Raw genomic sequence first — 6,307 nt, 5'->3', positions numbered from 1 at the left:
GAAAGCACTGAATAATGAAGCTAACGCTTGATGTTTTTGACCCTTCGTGCAAAGACCCTTCGTGCAAAGAATCATTGGAGAAGGCCCTGATGCTCTGAAAATCAAAGGCCAACAGAAGACATGGCTAAGGACTGTCACTGTCACTGATGATACAAGGAGCGGCTTGCATGAACTCAAAGAAGGCATCAACGACAGACAATCCCACCAAAATTATGTCCCTCAGGCAGCAGAGACCTCAATAAAAATGGACTACAGCTCTGTTCCTTGGTCTTTTCTGTGGCTCTCCCTGAACACCAGGGCAAGACCAGCTTGTTCCTGTCTATGAGACTGACCGAGCCAATGTCTTGAAGCTCACATTGTCCAGAATTGGGGTTATCAGTTTAGGACTTTTTTTAGGCCCATTCTAGCAAGCTAGTTTATAATTTAAGGTAAAAATTAACTCTCTGTACATATCCAGTTTCCAAAAGCAGAACAAAGGTTGTCTCTCGTGGTTTATAGAAGAGAGATGCTCAGGCAGGATCCCCAATGATGGGCTTCTGGGGGTGCCTTGTTCCTGTAGATGGTGAAGACGATTTTATTTGTCCCCAGATGTTAAGATACTGCTAAAACCAGTGAAACTTACCTCTGACCACTGAGCTTCCCAGGCGGGCTTTGCTCAATGAGATCCACTTGTAAGTAGACATTATCATTGCCAATCCTATAAGTGTTTTCCCAAACAGGCGTCATCTCTCACCATCCCTTCTTTACAGCCCCAATGTCCTTCAGCCAGCTGTTTGCCATCTATAAAATGCTTCGCATGGACAGGACATAGAGCAAATACTAGGATGTTTTAAAAGAAGGTTGTGCAAAGGGGGGAAAAAAATCACCCTCTGAGCTTTCTTTTGAATTCCAAAGTTCCTCTGACATTGGTGGGAAGATGACTTCAAGGTGGATAATTTATCAGGGACAGAAAATGATGCAGAGCGTAAGTAGCCTGCACCCTGCATCAGAACCTAAAACCAGAAGAATTGAGCAGAGGGACAGGTTGAAATTTAACTTTTTTTTTTGGCAATCCATTTGGCCCTAAGAGCGCATTGCCACTGGTATCTGTTGATTTGAACAGTGAAGGTGCTTTTTCCTTTGCTATAAATCCGTTTTTTAAAAACGGGTATGTTTTTTACCAGTCTAAAAATAAAGAATTTGGCCCACGTGAGCAAAAAGCTGAAAATTGCCTGGGGACAGTATCTGCCACTGCGAAGATCATGTGGTTCAATCAGCTGCATACATAAAAACAGGTATGCCTCATGTAAGTATCTAGCTCCCTTATCTTTTTCAGGTACATTGTAATTTAAATCATTGGCATTTGTGTGAATGGTATCAATATATCTCTGTTTCTGGTAGGGGAAATCACATTTGTGAAAATCAGGGCAGACAGCAATTGTTTTCATTTGCTTGTGTCTCTCTTTTTTGCAACCGGGAAGAACTAATGAGATTTTTATTTTGTGACCAAGGTTTTTTGAAAGCAAACAGAGAGTATTTGCGGGGGGGAGCTAGAAAGAAAAAAAAGTTCTAAAAAAAGAGGAAACATTTCCCTTTTTGCCTGTTGCATTGGGTTAAAACATTCCCCATTCCGGTTTTGTGGATGGGTTTAAGTCAGCCACTATTTTGTACACTCTAAATCTGGTGAGAACATCAGCTCCTAAAGGTTATGAAATACCAAGGGAAAATATTATCTGCCTCACAGGCAAAAGCGTACGGGGTCTTCCCCAGACTCAGCCTTCTGTTTTTCCAATGGAAACATGTGTGCTGGGAGAGTCGATGACTGAACGGTACTTTGCCTGACAGCCACCCCAAATCCCCCCAAAATGCCTTAGCAGGGCAGCAACTTTTCCTGCTGAGAACCAGCATTATTTAACGGGCGTCGCAGGCAACAGAGTTGAAAGAGGACAGCTAAGCAGTGCCTATCCAGCAATGCATTTGAGCAGAGTGGTGGCCTTTTATTCTAGCTGTTTTGATACACCTGTGATCACGCTGGCGGATCAGAGATCTACTCTGTTGGAGAGTTTAGCTTTTCCACTCAGTGGAAAACCATTTGGACCTCTTAGCTTGTCACCCAAGTTTGTATAACCTTTGCAAGGGCCCCCGTTCGCTTCAGAAACCGGAATTTCCAGTCTGACCAACAAACATTTTTCACCGGAGGAAAATCAACCCATCTGGGTTTCAAAATAAATACTGGTAGAACGGCTATGGATCAACAGAATGAACAGGATTTCGTGACGAAAACGTCACTTTCAGATATACAAGAGGCAAAAATGGCTGCTCTGGGCCGTAAAAAAAATCCCCTAAGCCACACATGGCCAGCGCTTTTGTTAAAAAGCTTCCTTCCAGCTAAGCTCGACTTCTGGTAACTTCGCGAATATGTCTATGGTGTTGTTTTCTTACTTAGCAATAAAATGGATGTCAGCTTCTTTCGGGATATTTGTTTTTCTGAGTAGCATGGAGCCCTGTAATTGCCCCTGGTGGTCTCCCATCCAAGTGCTAAGAAGATGCATTTCTGTTGAGTTTTGAGGCACAAATGAGGATGTTAGGAGTGCTCAAAATGTCACAGAAAGGGCAGCAAGCTTTCGAGAAACTCAGCAGTTCTTCTGGTTGGAGATTAAGCAGAAGAGGATGATCAGGAAGGCAGCATTCATCCTGTTGAATGGTCTCTTTGCTTCTTTCTTGGCGGTTGCAGTAACAGTAAGTTCTGGATTGTTCAGACAACCACCACGGAGCTAAGCAGGCTTGGTATAAAGAGAGCCAGTTTGGTCTAGTGGTGAAGGCGCCAGGCTAGAGACCAGGAGACTGGGAGTTCTAGTCCCGCCTCAGGCATGAAAGCCGGCTGGGTGACCTTGGGCCAGTCCCTCTCTCTCAGCCCAACTCACCTCACAGGATTGTTGTTGAGGGGAAAATAGAAGGAGGAGGAAGAAATATTAGGTATGTTCCCTGCCTTGAGTTATTTATAAAAATAATAAGGGCGGGATAATATATATATATATATATATATAAAGATCCAAGTTTCATAAAGCGGGATTATATATATATATATATATATATATATATATATATATAAATAAAGATCCAAGTTTCATAAAGCCCTTCCTGTTTTAAAAATGCAGTATAGAAAGCAAGAGGTTCATGACCATAAAACACACTAGCATTTCATATTTTTCTATCCATTTCTGTCTTTTTTTTTTCACCAGAACCACAACTACTGCCAAATCTTTTTAGCATGAATGCAAATCCACGGGGAAATTTTGAGTCAGTCATTCCCACTGAGAACAACAGTATGACTCACACAAGCAACCATGGATGTTTTTTTCCCCCTTTTCTGGCCTTTTCAAAAGATTCCTAAAACAAATGCCAACCATCTTTTTTTTTTAATTTAATCCTTACGTTCCTTGCCCTACCGCAGTTTCAACCAGTTTGTTAGCAAGAAACATGGGCTATTTACTCATAAACAGCTCCAGGAGATCACCCTGTGGTGATGTTATTGAATCATGCTGCCTGGGGAATTCTGGGAGTTGAAGCACACCCACCTGAAAGCCTGCTGGCTGGGGAATCCTGGGAGCTGACGTCCACTCATCTTAAAGTTGCTGAGGTTGAGAACCAGTGGAATAGGGTATTGGCTAGACAGACAACTCAATTTATGCCATTGCTTGCAAGAACCCTGAACAAAAGGGAGACGTCTTGAAATGGAATATAACGTTTACTCCAAAGTAGACTGGATCAAAGCCACTTAGGGCCTCAGCCAGGATAACCAGCAGAGGTGCAGTGTGGTATCTTTGAGCTTCCACCAACCAAACAGGCTGTTGCTGTTTTGCAGCCATTGAAGTGGCTGGATTAGACAGATGTGCAGCACATTACAGTAGTCAAGACTGGCTGATGCCAGTGCACCAGCCAGATTTTTCAGGTCACATTGAAAACACTTATTTAGTCATATATTTATTTGATTTAGGGCTTTAACAGTATTTATATACTGCCCAATCAAAATAGACTCTGGGCCATCTGTAAAATAACGCATCTAAGATGAATACTTTTAGCTAACCAGTTGGCCATTTCCTCCCAATTCTAAAAAGGGGAACAGTTTCCAAAAGGGAATTCTGCCAATCAGACGGACAATCGTTGGCAAGGAAATGTATTTTTTATTTATTCAGCACCATCCAGCCTGTGTAAGGCAAAGCAGATGTCCTGGCCTGGCCCCGGATAGTTTTTAATCTAAGTTACATAATGGAAGGGAGGAGAAAGAAGAAACAGCAGGAACCAGGAAGAAATTGTGGTTCACATCATGTTAAGCCTTGGTTTGCTCACTCATGTTGGTTAATGAACCACCATTGGCTGGATTCTCCCATCAAACTAAACCATAAGCCAAACAGCTGGTGCTTTCCATTTCCCAGGGCGGTTTTCTCACGAATGTACCCATCTAGATCCCAATAGGGATGATGTGCAAAAGGCAGAAATTTCTGAATCCCTCCGTTGAGTGTTTCTCAACCTTGGCAACTTTCAGCTGTGTGGACTTCAACTCCCAGAATTCCCCAGCCAGCAAGGCTACTAAGCCAGGCTGGCTGGGGAATTCTGGGAGTTGAAGCCCACACAGCTGAAAGTCGCCAAAGTTGAGAAACACTGCCCCAGACAATGGAATGCCCACGCAGGACAAATGCGGAATGTGCTAAGCAGAGGAGACTTCCTGCAGGAAGCCTCCCAATTCATTTGTTATTTGTGGATTACACATTTCATTCACAGGCTTATACCCCCATGTTTTGCTAACTGGCTAAAATCTGAGGAGCAGCCTCACTGAGACACCACCTCTGTAAAGCAGGCAGCTCAAATGGTGCCAGAGGACCAGAATCGGATGGGGTGGATGTGTGCGCCTCCCTAAAGGCTAAAAAGGCACACATTTGTCTGGCTGCAGGGATGCAGAAGGCAAGAGCCATGGCAGAGTTGTCTATTTGCTTTCTGTTTAGGATGCATTGCCACGGAGACTCTGCCAGCCCAGCCAATGCGGAAAAGCCCGTTTGTCAACAGGGAGTGGTTTCAATAAACCCTCGCCATGCCCGTATCCCGTTCTCCCTGGCTTTATTTTGTTGCAGAGCGCTCCAAAGCCCATCCTGAAAAACCTGCCTTAAAACCTTAAATCCTTTTTCTGTATTTCCTCTTTCCAATCTGAGCATTTATTTCGCCTTCTGGGTTCTCCCAAGCATCAGTCCATTAGTGGTGGGAACCAGCTGTGCTCATATATCACACTAAGCTGTAAGCCATGGCTAACAAACCATGATGGATGTGCTCACGCAATAAACTACATGAGAGTTTAACGTGGCAGTCTGGTTCAGATAGCAAGGCCTTGAGTAATAACTCGGCTTCCACTTTGCCACTGTAGCTTGTCCACGTCTAGGTTGGCGTATTGCGCAAATGCAGTTTGTTTGCTAAGGATAAAATAAGCGCCTCAGGCAGCAGAATGCAGCTCTGCCAGTTGGGTACAGTGTGCAGAGTTCCTTCAAAAGCCCCAAGAACAAACTGCCTTTCAGAAGGGAACTTTATACTTTCAAGGGCATTAAAAAAACAAACAAGCATTGTAGTACTAGAACAGTTTTCTCAGCCTCAGCAACTTGAAGACGAGTGGACTTCAACTCCCAGAATTCCCCAGCCAGCTTGCCTCTGAATTCTGGGAGTTGAAGTCCACCCATCTTCAAGTTGCTGAGGCTGAGAAAACTGTTCTACTCTAAAATAAAACAGCTCCAGTTTGGCTCTCTCTGCACAGCACACCAATTCTGGATTGCTTAATCATACTTTAGGAAATAAACCACAGTTGCCTGGGTTTATGCAACAAACTAATCCAGAGTTTACAAACCACACTAGGTGAGTGTATGCAGTAACGACCCTACAAATAAGCAAATCCTCGGTTGACTTAGCCCATTCTATGAACCCATCCAGGATGTACCACTGAACCGCCTTGCAAATTACATCAGAACTGCTGAAGCGCCGTTAAGCTTACGAAGGAGCAAGCTTCTATAAATGCGGCAAGCAGTTTCTCAGGGACACAGGTTCCTTCAGCAGGCCAGCCAGAACAGGGTTAATATGTCATAAATGAACTATGAAATTGACCAGGAATATTTTCTGGCTTGGATTAGAAAGATATACGCGCTGCATTAGCAATATCTGTACATATCAGTGGCGGAGCGATTCTGCCTTTCATTCTGGGGTGAAGGGACAAGATGTCTTTAGTTACTTATGTAAGCAGAAAGCAGCATGCTCCCTCCACTTACCAGCTTTTGATGCAATCTTTACCTCT

Source organism: Candoia aspera, chromosome 11 (assembly GCF_035149785.1).
Source record: "Candoia aspera isolate rCanAsp1 chromosome 11, rCanAsp1.hap2, whole genome shotgun sequence".
Taxonomy (NCBI): domain Eukaryota; kingdom Metazoa; phylum Chordata; class Lepidosauria; order Squamata; family Boidae; genus Candoia; species Candoia aspera.
Note: the sequence above shows the minus strand (reverse complement) of the source record.